This window comes from Gorilla gorilla, chromosome 20 (assembly GCF_029281585.2).
Source record: "Gorilla gorilla gorilla isolate KB3781 chromosome 20, NHGRI_mGorGor1-v2.1_pri, whole genome shotgun sequence".
In the NCBI taxonomy this organism is placed as follows: Eukaryota; Metazoa; Chordata; class Mammalia; order Primates; family Hominidae; genus Gorilla; species Gorilla gorilla.
This window is the reverse complement of record NC_073244.2, coordinates 56,609,803-56,626,868: the sequence shown is the minus strand read 5'-3', so window position 1 is coordinate 56,626,868 and position 17,066 is coordinate 56,609,803. Positions and strand designations below refer to the sequence as shown.

Genomic DNA, 17,066 nt, shown 5'->3' with positions numbered 1-17,066 from the left:
AGGCGGATGTTGCAATGAGACAGCGCCACTGCACTCCAGCCTGGGCAACAGAGCGAGACTCCATCTCAAAAAAAAGTACACATGCATATACCCTTTGATTAGCAATTACACACCTGGAGATTAATCCTACAGACATACTTGCAAAGATGAAAAATCATACATGTAAGGACAGTCACTGCAGCAGCTTGCGAATGCAGAACCGGAACCAACCACAATATCCACCAGCAGGGACCGGCTAGCTCCCCAGAGTTCATCCACGCAGTGGAGCCCTGCCGCCACAGAGAATGAGTGTGCGCTCTCTTAGCCAGCAGGGAACAGGTTTCAAGACACAAATGAAAAAAGCAAGGTGCAGAACGGTATGCTCATGAATGCTACCCTTTATGCAAGAAGCGGGGAAAGCCGGGTGCAGTGGCTCACGCCTCCAATCCCAGCACTTTGGGAGGCTGAGGTGGGCGGATCACAAGGTCAGGAGATCGAGACCATCCTGGCTAACACAGTGAAACCTTGTCTCTACTAAAAATACAAAACATTAGTCGGGCGTGGTGGCGGGCGCCTGTAGTCCCAGCTACTTGGGAGGCTGAGGCAGGAGAATGGCGTGAACCTGGGAGGAGGAGCTTGCAGTAAGCAGAGATTGCGCCACTGCACTCCAGCCTGGGCGACAGAGTGAGACTCCGTCTCAAAAAAAAAAAAAAGAAGGGGGGAAAATAAAAAATCTGTGCTCATCATTTAAAAGCAAATGAACACAGAGATGGAGTAGCCAGTGAAGCAGCCGGGAACCAGGAACAAAGAGGGACCCCAGGCCCTTCTCTGGGCTTCCTGGCAGCCCCTAAAGCCCCTCCTGGGGCGGCGGCCTCCTTCAAACAGGAAGGTTGTGCGGGGTGCTGGGGGGTGGAGCTGGCTCTTCTCTGAGCACCACACCCAGCCACCTCTCATGTGTGCAGAGCCACAAGAGAGCACAGCCCTACCTGGCCACTTTCCCAGTGGTCTGATCCTGGGCCTGGGGCAGATGACAGTGGAGAACAGAGGGTGCCGGCTTGGGGCTGAGTATTCCCACTGTTTCACAAGCAATGTATAGGTAAAATGATAGCTATCTTAGAGCTGCTGCAAAATAATGCAGGTGAGAGTGGCATGGAGATAGGCGGGAACAGATTGGCCATGTAGTCATCAATTCTGAAGCCAGAAAGTGGGTCGGTCCATCAAACTCATTATACTCCTACTTTCTTGTGTCTGAAAATGTCCATCAAAACACAGTTAAACGGGCCAGGCACCGTGGCTCATGCCTGTGATCCCAGCACTTTGGGAGGCCAAGGTGGGCAGATCACCTGAGGTCAGGAGTTCGACACCAGCCGGGCCAACAGGGCAAAACCCCGTCTCTACAAAATACAAAAATTAGCCAGGTATGGTGACACATGCCTGTAATCCCAGCTACTCAGGAGGCTGAGGCAGGAGAATCACTTGAACCTGGGAAGCAGAGGCTGCAGTGAGCTGAGATCGTGTCACTGCACTCCAGCCTGGGTGACAGAGAACAAGACTCTGTCTCAAAAAAAAAAAAAATTAGACGGGTGTTGTGGCACATGCCTGTAATCCCAGCTACTCGGGAGGCTGGGGCAGGAGAATCGCTTGAACCCAGGAGGTGGAGGCTGCAGTGAGTGAGATCACACCACTGCACTCCAGCATGAGTGACAGAGAATGAGACTCCGTCTCAAAAACCAAAAAACAAAACAAAAAGTTAAATGAGAAAAAAAAAAAGCAGCAGCTGCTCAGAGGCGGTGGCTCCCAAGGAGCCCACAGGCGGCAGGTGGGCCGGGAGGCAGGTCTGGCACCAAGGCCAGTCTCTCACGACAGAATTAGTTATAAAGCCCAGCCCAGCTGTGGAGGCAGCCACCTGGGTGGCTCCCTGGGGCCCGGCCAGCAGGTGCTCAGTGAACGCGGGCTAAAGGAAGGAAGGAACTTGGGCCTCATGCCCACCCCCGAGGGACAGGACAGCCAGATGGAGGGCTGTCAAAGGAGAACTCTGAGGCACACGGTGAGGGGTGGCAGGAAGCTGGGCTCCTGGCACAAGTCCGTAACTGTGGTGTCCCAACGTTCGGCAGGGAGTCCACCGACAGCTGTCATTTACTACGCAGTTATCTCAGGCAAGCCCCTTTATGTACCCAAGCTCCCTGAAACCTTAGCACATCCCTGGGAAGGGGATATGGCCAGGACCCCCAACCCAAGACAAAGAAGAGGAGGGTCAGAGAGGTCACATCCCTGAGTGACCACACAGGCCACACACTGTGGGGATCCTCCTCTTTCACTGCTGAGCCACTGTGACCTTCAGAGTCAGCCTCCTAAATGAGAGCCCAAAGTCAGCTCCGTGGCCACACACTTGCCTTCCAGGAACAACATCCTCAGATGCCCTGTGACACAGGTCACAGGCCCCGGGCTTCCCACCCACTCTGCACTGGGGGACCCTCTCCCCCTGCTAAACTGGGAGCTCCCCTGGGCACTCATGGGGACAGCGGCTGGGTGCCGGGAGGTCTGGACATAGAATAGGGCAGTGACACAGGCCAGCCTGAGGGGAGGGCTGCAGCTACCTCTGTAGGCAGTTGGAAGCCCAGGCGGGGACTTCTGGCTGCTGAGCCTGTTCGGAAAAACCTCTGCCTGTGACTCCTTGGGAAAAATGAAGGGACGCTGGTGGTGAGTTCTTCTTCTCAGTGAACAACCGCCGGGCACCTCCACCCCCAACAGCCTCTCAGTAACCCAGAGGCCTGAGAAACGCAGATCACACGGGGGATGGAGCTGTAAGGCTGAGGAGGACACCTTCCCCAGCAGCCTCGGGCTCATCAGCTGAGCCACTGAGTCAACAATACCAAGGACGAGCACTGGCTTACGGAGCCAGCCTCCTGCCAGGTGCTGCTCTAAGACTAACTCCACGGCCTCATTCTTGCAGCCCGGTCTACCAGCTGCCCTAAGCCTTTGCTCGGGTAGCCCCACTGGCCTGTCCCTGCCTTGGGTGGGACGGCTGGGACAATCTCCAGGCTAGGTTTCCCACCACCAGTCAGCGCTTCAGAACTGCATGCCCATGGTAGGCACACAGAAGACCTGGTGGGGACCTGCAGGGAGACTCCCTGAGATCACCTCCCACCGTAGAAGGAAAACCCACGTCCTGTGCAGTCCCCACCATTCAGACCCAAAGCAGGCGCATAATTAGCTTAGGAGACCGTGCCGAGGAGCGGGCTGGTTGCTGCCACAGGCTTTCACTCGGCACCGCCTGTCCCTGCACTGAGAGTAAAACCTCAACTCCTCAGCTCAGGACAAGGCCCCCTGATGCCAGCCCTCCGCCGGGGCTCACCCTTGGCTCGCCCACGCCTCCTCAGCCACTCTACAGGCTTTGTGGTTTGTTCCCGCCTCCCGGTCTGCCACTGCTCTTCCCTCCCTCTGACAGCTTCCCTCTCCTCCTGCAGCTTAACCCGCAGCTGACTTGCCATTCAGATCTCAATTCGAAAGTCACCTCCTGGCCAGGCGCGATGGCTCACACCTGTAATCCCAGCACTTTGGGAGGCTGAGGCGGGTACATCACTTGAGGTCAGGAGTTCGAGACCAGCCTGACCAATATGGTGAAACCCCATCTCTACTAAAAATACAAAAATTAGCCGGGTGTGGTGACATGTGCCTGTAGTCCCAGATACTTGGGAGGCTGAGACAGGAGAATCGCTTGAGCTGGGGATGGAGGCTGCAGTGAGCCAAGATCGTGCCACTGCACTCCAGCCTGGGCAAAAAGAGCGAAACTCTGTTTCAAAAAAAAAAAAGTCACCTCCTCTGAGAAGCCTCTCCTGACCCCTTTCTGTAGCAGCACCCCCATCCCCATCCCCCACACCACACCCAGGCAACACTCTGCCTCCTCACTGGACACATCCCAATCTCTAAGGATCTACTTGCTCGTTTTCTGTCCTAGACCAAGGGCTCCCTGAGTCTAGGGACGTCGCTGTGAGTCTATGAATGAACGAATGCACCGACTCACTCTGGGAAATGAAGACAACGTCCACTCTTCCCTTCTCCCCAGAGAACCACGGGCTGGAGGGAAGGGAGCCCGCAATGCGTCCTGGAAAGTTAGCCTGCTCAGGGGAGGCTGGGATGGCCGGTCCTTCCCTCTCAGACCCCCGTGCCCTCCTCAGGCCTGCTGAGAGGCTGTGAGTCCTGCAGTTTCCTGGGTGAGAGGGGCTCTTCTCTGCCCTTCCCGGCAGGGAGGCACCACCATTCAGCCAGCGGGTACCGTGGCCACATGCTGCAGGATGGCCAGCTGCAGGGGGCGGGCTGGGCTTACATAACCAACAGGGAGCCAGGCCTCCAGACCCCAGGCCTCAGGCAGGGATGTGGGCAAGGCCTGCCCACTCCAGTGAAGGGCACAGATGGCAGGTGCCACAGGCCTGCCTTCCCTTCCCCTCGTCCTGACCTTCCCAGCTGCCTGCCACAGCTGAAGATCCTGTTACAGAAACAGATGCGGTCAGAACACACTCATGGCTTTCCAAGTCTCTTGGGACGGAAGGAACAAGGCAGATTGGGTGCACCTTCCCTCATGCCACAGCACCTCACACACAGCAGCTGCATGTAAGGTCAATGGCAGGCTTGGATGAAAGGGGAAGTCAAGGCCTTAATCCCTGGGTCCCCAGTCAAACAGTGTGCTAAGCACCCGAGTCCCCCCATGTGACACACAACTTTTTTTTTTTTTGAGACAGAGTCTCACTCTTGTCACCCAGGCTGGAGTGCAGTGGCACAATCTCAGCTCACTGCAACTTCCGCTTCCTGGGTTCACACAATTCTCCTCCCTCAGCCTCCCGAGTAGCTGGGATTATAGGCACCCGCCACCACACCAGGCTAATTTTGTATTTTTAGCAGAGACGGGGTTTCACCATGTTGGCCAGGCTGGTCTCCAACTCCTGACCTCAGATGATCCACCCGCCTCGGCCTCCCAAAGTGCTGGGATTATAGATGTGAGCCACTGCGCCTGGCCGCAACTTTTAACGATAAATAATTATTACGAGCAATGGCAAGCACTTACATATACTACCTCATTTACTGTCTTCAACAACCCTAAGATAGGTAGGGTTTATTATCCCCATTTCAAATGGGGAAACTGAGGCCACAGAATCAGTAAAAGTCAGAGCTGGGATTCGAGCCTGAGCAGTCTATGGCTCCACAATCCTCACTCTTAGCCAAACCCTTGACCTTTCTGTTCATGCCACAGTTTGGGGTACAGCTGTCCCTCCCCCATCCTTTCCAAAGGAGGAAACTGAGGCGCAGGGAGATGGAGCATGTGCCAAGGACACACGGCACAGGCAGGCCTGACTTCAAAGCCCACTTCATCTGGCTGGTGGACCCCATGCCTCACCCAAGAGTTTAAGGCGTTCAATATCCTGACCCAAGCCAGGTACCTACCCACCAGCCTCGCCACTGTCTCCTCTGTTCCAGCCTTGGTTTATTTCCTTCCAGACCCTTCTCTCAATCTGCAGTGGTGCTGTCTGCTGGTTGGCCAACTTGTTTCCCACACCTCCCTCTCTCTGGACAATAAGCCTGGAAGGCAGGGCCGGGCTTGCCTTGCCACTGCTGTGTCCCCAGTACAGGACTGGGCACTGAGCTCAATACTCACTGAATGCATGCCTGAACCACTAAGAAAACACAACCAATCCTGTGGTGGAGACTAATAACACTCTCAGAACACAAGTGCCCAAGACTGTCCCCTAGCCCAGGGCTTTCTGCTGGGATGTGTAGGGGGAGTTAGGGGGTTCCTTTATGGCCTCCATAAGCCCCCCAGCTGGAAGGAGCTTCCCAAAGGGATGTACACATCTGAGGACACTAGTGACTTTCTGCCTTGTGATGTGAATGCACCTTCTGAAAATTTAATTTTTTATATTTTGTGGAGATGGGGGGGGTCTCACTTGTTGCCCAGGGTTGTCTTGAACTCCTGGCCTCAAGTGATCCTCCTGCCTCGGCCTCCCAAAGTGCTGGAAGTATAGGTGTGAGCCACTATGCCCAGCCTGTGAATGCACCTTCTAAACACATGTAACAGCAGCCTAGTGAGGGCATGGCCTTTGCAGTCAGACCTTGTATTTGGGGGTGCCTATTTGGGGTGTCTGCAGAGCCTCCTTCTCTAAAAACTGCCCTCCACCCCAACAAGTGTGGGCTGGCCCTCTACCGCCCATTTGACAGGGAGGATGTGGGGTCCTAGCTAAGCCTGCATGAGCTGCCCGGGTCAGGGGGCTGGACTGGGTGGTCCTGTTCCAGACACCAGGAGGGCTGGGCTTGTGTGGTCCATGGCCAGCCTAGTGGAAGAAGTTCTGAAGAGAGAAAGAGGAACAAGGAGTGCATGTGTTCCAGAGAGCAGGTGGCAGACCTGGTTCCTGCCAGCTTTCAGGACCCCTGGGAACAGGCAAAGCCTGGCCTCCATCCAATGAACACCCTCATTCACCTCCTGTGGCCCCAGGTGGATTCTGGCCCTGATAACTCAACAGACCCCAGTTGACACAGGCAATGGCTCTCGACCCTTCATGGCTGAGTCTCCTCATCTGCAAAATGGAGCCAATGAGACTGAGACTGACACACAAAGACTTCTAAAAGCAGCCACTGAACTCTCTTGTGTAAAGCGTCTAGTGTGGGGCTGGCGCGTCGCAAACGGAAGCCCCTGTTATTGCAGAGGCCAACGCCTCAGCAGCCCCCGGGAGAGTGGACGCTGGATGAGCAAAGAGCAAGCAGAGCCACCAGCTCCAGCCAGGGGCCCCCAATCACCACCCCACCTGCTGCCTCCACCTGCCCCTGGGCTCCGAAACACTGACCACACCCACTCCTGTCTGCCCTGAGACAAATATTTACCCAGGGCTGGGCCCCTGATGGTGCCAAAGTGAAGACCTGGGGATAAATAATCACCAAGAGTGGTGAGGGGGCGGAGAGAACTCTCTGAGGGAGCTCGCGGGGTGGAGGGGAACGCAGACTCAGGGACAAAGGCAGCGATGGCCCAGGGCTGACCCTGCCTCCTCAAATCAGAGGCAGCACTGGGGCCAAGTAACTCTGTTCCTCAGTCTCCCCATTTCCAGCTTTGCCATGAAGAGTCAAGAGGACAGGAGGCAAAGCTCTCTGAATGCCTGGCGCCTGCAGACAGGCTCTGCTACCATCGTGCAGGGCAGGGGCTGGGCTCTGGCTGCCAGGAGTGAAGTTCAGATTTGCCACTGACTAGCTGTGAGGAGCTGGATCTCTCCTTCATTGGTAAAATGGGGCAGCAATTCCACCTACCTCGTGGGATATGGATGGGATAAAACCAGCTGATGCACGGAGGGCTCAACGCCATGTGGGGCACCCAGTGGGTGTTCCACCAACGCTAGCTATTATGATTCCTGTTACGAATCTACAGGCCCACGGTGGCCCCCACACAGCCCTAACTGCTCTGGCACTGTGTGAGAAGGCTGGCCTTTTCTACTTTTTTTCCAAGGATAATGCACATCTTCCTGCCCTCACCCTCTTCAGAAAAGACACGCCAACACTTGAGCTCCCAGAGGGCCGGGTGGGCCTCACATTTCTCTGTGAGGACCCTGCCGGCCGCACATCCCCAGCCCTGCACACTATGGAAGGGGTGAGTAGTTAGGCACTGACTCTTCTCTAAGCTGTTGAGGGCTGGAGCTGTGACCCTTCCCTCTGCCACAGAGCCCAGCACAGGTAAAGGAATCTTGAACACTCAGGCATTAGGGAAAGCATGAGGCTTTGGGCTCACATGGCCTTGGGGTCCAGGTCCTACTCCAGAAAGTCCTGGATACTAGAATCCATTTCTTCCTCTTGACCCCAACTGCCTCAAGCTCAACAGTACCTGCTTCACCCAGCACCTGCTTCACCCAGCACCTGCTTCACCCAGCACCTGCTCTGTGCCCCGGGCAGGGTCATGCTGGAAACAGCATCCAAGACAACCCTAATCCTGGTCTCTGTCCACACAGGAGTCCTGGTCCAGTTGGGAAGGCAGACCCATCCCTAGACAGTGACAAGCCAGAGCAGGTAGAGCTGGGGCAAAGGAAACCCCTAACCCAGACTTGGGGTTGGGGGCGTCCTGAAAGAGGGACCATCTAACACCACTGGCCACTGGAGGGCAGGGACTGTGAGTCTTGTTCGCATTGCCCCCCAGAACATAACTACACTAGGCACACAGCTGCTGCTCCCCTAAGTAGGTGCTGAAGGAAAGACAGCCAGGAAGGAGACTCGTGGAGAACAAGCAGGAGTCAGTCAGGTAAAAGGTGGCGAGAGCCACTTCAGAAAGATTGGCATTACCTTGAGAAGCCAAATGTACTCATCAACTATGACCAGCCATTCTGCTCCTAGCTCCAGACTCTAGCGAAAGTCTTGCTCACGCCCCAGGTGAAATGTATCAGAAGGTAATCCCACGCCTGTAATCCCAGCACTCCAGGTGAAATGTATCAGAAGGAATCCGTGCCTGTAATCCCAGCACTTTGGGAGGCCGAGGCGGGCAGATCACTTGAGGTCAGGAGTTCGAGACCAGCCTGACCGACATGGTGAAACCCTGTCTCTACTAAAAATACAAAAAAGTTAGCCAGGTGTGGTGGCGGGAGCCTGTAATCCCAGCTATTTGGGAGGCTGAGGCAGGAGAATCGCCTGAATTCAGGATGCAGAGGTTGTAGTGAGCCAAGATTATGCCACTGCCCTCCAGCCTGGACGACAGAGCGAGACTGTCTCAAAAGAAAAAAAAAAAGAAAGAAAAGAAAAACCAAGACCCAGGAATTTCCTCACAATACCATGTTTATGAAACTCAAAAACAGGCAGAACGAAACACCATGCTTTTCAGCATGCAGACATGGTTGATAAAACTTTTAAAAAGGCCACCTGATGACCCTTTCCCTTTTTATTGAACCTGACACACCTGTCCCTCACCCATCCACCCCCTCCCCCCGCAAAAAATAAAAAACACAGAATGACAATGACAACAGTCAGGACAGTGGGCTCCCTCCACCCACCCACAGGCAGAGGTGAGTTAATGGCAATGTTCTCACTCTGAAATTAGGAGGGAGGCTCACAGGTCTTCAACATATTACACTTCAACAACTTACATGTACATTACATACATATTCCATATGCCAAGAAAATAAATGGGCTGGGCAAGGTGGCCCATGCCTGTAATCCCAGTACTTTGGGAGATCGAGGCAGGCGGATCACCTGAGGTCGGGATTCTAGACTAGCCTGGCCAACAAGGCAAAACCTTGTCTCTACTAAAAAAATACAAAAGTTAGCTGGGCGTGGTGGTGCGCACTTGTAATCCCAGCTACTCAGGAGGCTGTGGCTGGAGAATCGCTTGAACCCGGGAGGCAGAAGTTGTGGTGAGCCGAGATTGCACCACTGCACTCCAGCCTGGGAGACAGAGTAAGACTCTGTCTCAATTAAAAATAATAATAATAATAATAATAATAATAATAATTAAAAAGCAGAAGGGAGGGAGAAGAGTGTTGCAACAGACAGAACAGCATGTGCAAAGGCTCAGAGGAGACAGAGCTCTTGGAGCCTCGGGGAACTGAAGATCACTGTCAGGGTCAAATGAAGCATACAGGCAAGACAATCCAGCAGAGGACTCAGCAGAGCTGGGGGCACCGAGGTGCTTGACAAGGGTTTGCTGAGTCATTTAGTGGCTCAATGCTTCCTAGCACTGCCACCCACCCAAGTCCTCAGTAGGTGACAGGGCCAGGCTCGGGAAAGGGGGCCTCTGAGGAAAGCCCAGCGCTCATCGGTAGACATTCAGTCCTGCCAGAACCAGGCAGGCTATTTCGGGCCACCTGCCTCAGGCTTCTGGTCATGGGTACCAGATGGCCATCTGAATTCAGAGGCTTTGGGAGTGCTTTAGATTGGAATTTTAGAAACTGTAAGCTGTTTACTGGTCCAGCAAAGGCTCCAGTGATGGAAACCAGGTGCTTGGAATTTCTTACTGCCCACCCTCACCTTCCTCCTTCATAACAAGAGGGTAATGCCACCAACCCTCAGAGGTCTGTTTGGGAACTAATGAACGTATTTTCATTCATTCATTCTTTATGCAACAACCTGGGCTAGGCAGACAGCCATGAACAAAACACGGCTGGTCCCTGCCCTCAAGGACTGTGAGGAAGGCAAACAAATCACCCAAAAATTTACCAGTTATAAGAAGAAAATGCATATTATAGGGAAAAACACAGGGGATACAAATTCAGATTTGGAGGAATAGTTAGAAAAGACCCATAAGAGAAAAGAACATTTCGACTGAGACCTAAAAGATGAGTAAAAGTAAGAAATGTGGCCAGGTGCAATGACTCATGGCTGTAATCCCAGCACTCTGGGAGGCCAAGGCAGGAGGATCACTTGAGCCCAGGAATTTAAGACTAGCCTGGACAACACAGGGAAACCCCATCTCTACAAAAAATCCAAAAATTAGCCAGGTGTGGTGGTATGTGCCTGTGGTCCCAGCTACTCAGAAGGCTGAGGCGGGAGGATCACCTGGGCCCAGGAGATCTAGACTGCAGTGAGCCATGACCACGCCACAGCACTGCAACCTGGGAGACAGAGCAAGACTCTGTCTCAACCAAAAAAAAAAAGAAAAAGAAAAAGGGAATTCATTAATTCCTTCAAATATTTATTGTTGTCTATTCTATGCCAGGCACTATTCTAGGTGCCAGGCTACACTGGTGAACAAAACAGCCAGACATCCCATCTCAAGAAGCTTACATTGGAGGGGGACAGGAGGCCATAAGCCAACAGGAGCCACACAAAAGTCCAGGCCATCCTTCCAGACAGAGGGAAGAGTCGGTTCTGAGGACCCTCCAACAGAGCAGAGGGGCAGCAGAGCTGAGGCTGCAGATGCAGGTGGGCGACAGATCCTCAGGGCAAAGAACAGTATTCCTGAAGAGTCAGGAAGCTACTGGAAGGAAACAGCACATGACATACAGGACCCTCATACAGAGGGTGCTGACGACGTGGTGGCCATGGCTGTGGGAGACGAGGGAGTCCAGGCTCCTGCTGAAACTTGAGGCTCCTGGGACTTGCTGAGCCTCCATAGCTGTGGTGGGCTGGATGTGTCCAGGGGCCCAGGCAGGGCTGCCCTGGCTTCTGCCATCTTCAGCAAGTGACCAATGACCCCAAGTAGCAGTTTCTTATCTGCAAAAATGTGGGGCACCAGCAGGTTCACCGAGTCACTCAGCCTGGTGCTCAGCAAATGGGGCTGGAGTTGTGGTTACAGTGGACCCTCTGTAACCTGCTAACCCTTTTCCCAGGCCGGGCCTCCACTAAAGCACCCTCTCTCCTACACTGCAGGGCCTCCAAGGCCTGGGCTGCCACTGCCTCCTCTGCCCTCTCTGAGGGCCCCAGCCCTGTGTTTCTCCATCCCAAGCTGTTCACACTGACATGGGGCTTTGCTATGATGACTCAGTGAAATAGCAGAGGAGAAAGTGCTTCTCTTTAGTGTCCTGCACCCCTGTCCCCCACCTATCCTGCAAGGCAAATGATAAATGAGGACAAATATATCTGCACAATAAAATTACATCTATCTTCAATAGAGGAGTCCTTATAAAGGTCCCAAAATAAAAATAGGCAAAGGGCATGAAGAACTAATTCCCAGAACCATGTAACATGTTAACAATAAACAGGTTAGGTCGGGCGCAGTGGCTCATGCCTGTAATCCCAGCACTTTGGGAGGCCAAGACAGGAGGATCACTTGAGGCCAGGAGTTCGAGACCATCCTGGGCAACATAGCGAGACCTCATCTCTACAAAAAACAAAAAAGGCCAGGCACGGTAGTTCACGCCTGTCATCCCAGACTTTGGGAGGCCAAGGCGGGTGGATCACCTGAGGTCGGGAGTTACAGACCAGCCTGACCAACATGGAGAAATCCTGTCTCTACAAAACATACAAAATTAGCCGGGTGTGGTGGTGCATGCCTGTAATCCCAGCTACTCGGGAGGCTGTGGCAGGAGAATCGCTTGAACCTGGGAGGCGGAAGTTATGATGACCTGAGATCGCGCCATTGCACTCCAGCCTGGGCAACAAGAGTGAAACTCCATTAAAAAAAAAAACCCACAAAAATACAAAACAAACAAACAAAACCAAAGTTAACTAGTAATCAAAAGAACGCTTGCTAAAACAAGACACCATCTTAACATCAAGGCACCCACATGCAAATAGTATTCATTCAATCATTAAAAAAAAAATCTGGCCAGGCGCAGTGACTCACGCCTGCAATTCCAGCACTTTGGGATGCTGAGGCAGGCAGATCACCTGAGATCAGGAGTTTGAGACCAGCCTGGCCAACAGTGAAACCCCGTCTCTACTAAAAATACGAAAATTAGCCGGGCGTGGTGGTGCGCGCCTATAATCCCAGCTACTCGGGAGGCTGAGGCAGGAGAATGGCTTGAGCCTAGGAGGTGGAGTTTGCAGTCAGCCAAGATCACGCCACTGCACTCCAGCTTGAGGGACAGATCGAGACCCTGTCTCTGGCCATGGTTTAAACCTCAAAAGCAGAAAAAAAGAGAGAGACCCTCTCTCAGAAAAAAATCTAAAGCTACGGTGGTGACTATGACGACAGAACCCTAGCCCTCAACACTCACTGTCCAATGTGGGCACAGCCAGTATCTGAGACTTCCAATGTTCCTTCCCTTTGACCTGGTAAAATCACCTTCTAAGAATTTTTTCTAAGAAGGCTACCCGTGTGATGAGCATGAAGATTTATGGACAAGGACGAACATCACTGCATTATTTATGCAACTGAAAACTGGAAAGGACCTAAACGCTCAGCAATGCAGAAATGGCTAGAATGAATTACAACAGCCCAGTGATGTACTTTAAATCATGCTTTCTAAAAAAACGGAAAAATGAAGTGCAGAAGCAGGATATTCAACTGTATCTACAGTATCCTCACAGCTTTATTTTTATCTAGCTGTGGCTGTGAATCTAGCCAGAGAGAAGAGACGGGAAGGAAATGCACTGGCATTACACGCTGAGAACAACCCAGGTGGTGCAAATCGCTCAGCTGAGAAGTCCTGCATCCGGGATACACGTATATAGAACTCTCACAACTCAATAATGAAGGGACAAACAATTCATTTACTTATTTTTTATTTATTTATTTATTTTTGAGACAGGGTCTCCCTCTGTCACCTAGGCTGGAGTCCAATGGCAAGACCACAGCTCATTGCAGCCTCGACCTCCTGGGCTCAAGCAATCCTCCCACATTAGCCTCCCAGGTAGCTGGGACTACAGGCATGAGCCACCAGGCTTGGTTAATTTTTTACATTTTTTTATAGAGATGGGGTCTCACCATGTCGTCCAGGCTGGTCTCGAACTCCTGGGCTCAAATGATCTGCCCACCTTGGCTTCCCAAAGTGCCAGGATTACAATTGTGAGCCACTGCGCCTGGCTCCCCTTTTTTTTAATAGAGACTGGGTCTTGCTATGTTGCCCAGCCTGGTCGCGAACTCTTCGGCCTCCCAAAGTGCTGGGATTATAGGCATGAATCACTGTGCCCGGCCGGCTCAATTTAAAAACGGGCAAAAGAACTAAAAAGACATTTCTCCAAAGAAGATACACAAGTGTTCAGCAAGCACATAAAAAGATGCTCAACATCAGCTGGGCGCGGTGGCTCACGCCTGTAATCCCAGCACTTTGGGAGGCCAAGGTGGGCGGATCATGAGTTCAGGAGATCGAGACCATCCTGGCTAACATGGTGAAATCCCGTCTCTACTAAAAACACAAAAAATTAGCTGGGCGTGGTGGCGGGCGCCTGTAGTCTCAGCAACTTGGGAGGCTGAGGCAGGAGAATGGCGTGAATCTGGGAGGCGGAGCATGCAGTGAGCCGAGATCACGCCACTGCACTCCAGCCTGGGTGACAGAGCGAGACTCCATCTCAAAAAAAAAAAAAAAAAAAAGATGCTCAACATCATCAGCCATAAGGAAATGCAAATCAAAAGCACAACAAAGCCTGAGCAACACAGTGCAAACCCATCTCTACAAAACAATTAAAAATAAGAAAATCAGCCAGGCATGGTGGCTTGTGCCTGTGGTTCTAGCTAATCTGGAGGCTGAGGCAAGAGGATCACTTGAGCCTGGGAGGTGGAGGCTGCAGTGAGCTAGGATTGCACTACTGCACTCCAGCCTGGGCGACAGAGGAAGACCTTATCTCAAAACAAACAGGCCAGGAGCCGTGGCTCACGCCTGTAATCCCAGAGCTTTGGGAGGCCGAGGCGGGTGGATCATTTGAGGTCAGGAGTTCGAGATCAGCCCAGCCAACATGGTGAAACGCTGTCTCTACTAAAAATACAAAAAAATTAGTTGGGCATGGTGGCGCATGCCTGTAATCCCAGCTACTTGGGAGGCTGAGGCAGGAGAATCGCTTAAACTTGGGAGGCAAAGGTTTCAGTAAGCCAAGATCCTGCCACTGTACTCCAGCCTGGGCAACAAGAGCAAAACTCCATCTCAAAAAAAAAAAAAAAAAAAACAGCTGGAGGGGTGGCCGAGGAGAGCAGCAGGAGCCTGGACCCAAGTGCCAGGGCATCCTTGGCTAAGTGCCGCCCCTCTCTGGTTACCCCTCTACCCCTGAGATGAGGAAGGGGCTGGTGCCAGCCCTGGATTCTTTTGACTGCGCTGGAAGGCAGTAAGCACAAGCACCTGGACCTAACAGCTGGTGGGAGGACATTCAGTCAGATGGCCCCGCCTGTTGGTGTCTGCTCCACCCCAGGACCAGACAGGATCAGGCCACTGTCAGACTTGGGCACTCTAAGCCGGGCTCCATGAGGGCGCTGTCCCTGGGCTCTGCCAGCACCAGCCCCAACTCCATTTTAATGGAGCAACATTTACTGAACACCTGCTCTGTGCCTGGAGCTGTGCAGGAGACACAGCAGGGACCGAGAAAGCCCCGGCCCTGACCCCCTGGGACTTGTCCAGCGGGGAACACAGGTCCAGGCACAGCAAGGAAGGCAGCCCTCCAGGGAAACGGAACACTGACTGTTCATTGTGATCACAGTAGGCGGAACCGGGCCGGGAAGCAAGGATCCCAAGCCCAAGACAGAAGGGGATTACAGAACACGGAGTGAGAACGGAGTCATGGAAGCTTGGCTGGGTGGCCGGTCGCCCCTGACACCTGTGACACATGGGTCACAGGGAATGGGGAATTAGGTCACCTGCCACAAAGGTACAAGGCAGATCAATTATCAGAACCTTGCCTGCCACCCCGTGACAGGGAGGAGGTCCTGGGATCCAATCACTCCCTAAATGGTGCGATGTCCTACATGGAGAGATGGGAAACACTGACGTGCAGTGGGAAAGGACCCCGGGCACCATCCTGCCCCACAGAGAGAGCAAGCATCCTGGCCTATGACCCCCAGTAAGTCAACAGCAAAGACGGGCCTGTTTGCCAGTCCTGCGCTGCCATTCCCACCAGGCTGGCAGGGGGGATACCAGAGGCAGGCTTAGTACTCCCCTCCCTAAAGCTCCTCCTCCTCTCTGCCCACTTCCTTTTCTGGACCAGGGACTATGCGAGGGTAGGGACTGTCTGAGCTGCTCATGGCAAGGACTAAGACCCAGCATTGCATGCCACTTCCTTCTCCACCTGCCATATTGCGCTCCTGCCCAGAGCCAGGCCCAGTGCCACGTGGTCTGGGGCACTGGGGAATACAGTGGCACCAAACCCAACCCACCACTGCCTAGTGATGCTTCCAGTCCAGGGCGAGAGTATCAGCAGGCCCGCAGATAAGCAGATTGCTGGCCACCTGACGGGGAGCCCATTAGGAGGGCCAGGAAGGAAGGGTTTGCTGGCACCTGAAAGATTAGTGAGAGCCACCTGTGTGGGTGGGTGGGGCCGGTCTTCCAGGACAGGATGTGGGGAGCTGCCTGTGTGTTCTAGGACTGAAAGGAAGCCACAATGGCTTGAACCCAGCAAGAGCATGGCAAGGTGATCTTGGTCGTGGCCAGCGATGGTGGCAGGAGCCAGGTTATACCTGGGCTTCCTAACCTGTTGCAGGGACACTAGATCAGAGGGAAAAGCAGCAGGGAGGTCACAAAGTGTGATGTGAAACAGGAATAGCAAAGTCTGCTTTTTCAAGAATGCTGTGGCTGCTAGGTGGGGAGAGGGTTGGAGAGGGAGCAGGAGAGCCATTGGGAGGCCCCTCCACCTGGCATGGCGGGGACAGCAAAGTGGAGGCAAAATAGATGCTGGTTGGCAAGGAATGAAGGAATGAATGCAGGAAAAAAGGACTCAGTGAACGAAATCTTCCTTCCCCACACCCCATGCTCCCTGACTGTCCTGAGCCCCAGTGCCTCGGTTACAAAGGCTTTGCGGCATCCGGCCTGGGTGCTCATAAGCAACCCCACTTTGCCCGGAGTCCTTAAGGTTCCTGGAGGCGTTCAGTGGTTCCACCCCTCCCAGGAGCCAGATGGACAGGATGCAGCCCTCTGCAGCACTGGTCCAGGGAGGGGAGATGGGCCCAAACAAATAACAACAGAGCGAGGAGGCGCCATGGGAACCCAGACGAGCGGAGCAGAGCTTTGTCCGGGGATTAGAGAAGGCCTTGCCCAGAAGGCAGCACGGGAGGGGTAACGGGAGTTGGTCAGGAAGGGCAGGGGACTATCGAGGGGTGTGCTGGGCAGAGGCGCCTGTGTCTAGGCGTGGGAGGGGTAACGGGAATTGGTCAGGAAGGGCAGGTGACTAGCGAGGGGCGTGCTAGGCAGAGGTGCCTGTGTCTAGGAGGCTGGGCGTTCTGTGGCAAAGGCCTCCCACACCAGGCCCACGGGTGTGGACTTTGTCCTGTAGTTACAGTGGAGCCCTGGGGGCTTTCTGAAACAGGACAGAGGATCAGAACCATTCAAGCTGCCGGGCTATAACCCAGCTCCTCCTCTACTACCTGTGTGGCCTTGGCACCTCTGTGAGCCTGTTTCCTCCTCCAAGATTAACGATGTATGTAAAGAGCTTAGCCCTGTTAAGCGCTCCATAAATGGGAAATTTGAGTACCATCACCTCCATCACCACCACCAGGAGGCATGACCCCCGCAGAGAGTCACTTCCCTGCGGCTCGCTTTCACCTTTTGGCAGCC

The 17,066-nt window shown here is 53.6% G+C and overlaps 1 protein-coding gene and 1 pseudogene across 2 annotated transcripts in view; both read right to left on the bottom strand.

The window, feature by feature from the left end:
- Positions 1 to 17,066, bottom strand: part of PPP1R37 (protein phosphatase 1 regulatory subunit 37) — a 55,156-nt gene that overhangs the window by 26,628 nt on the left and 11,462 nt on the right. The window lies entirely within an intron of this gene.
- The window catches only part of LOC134757688 (eukaryotic translation initiation factor 5A-1-like), a 32,138-nt pseudogene extending 15,072 nt beyond the window's left edge, over positions 1 to 17,066 (bottom strand).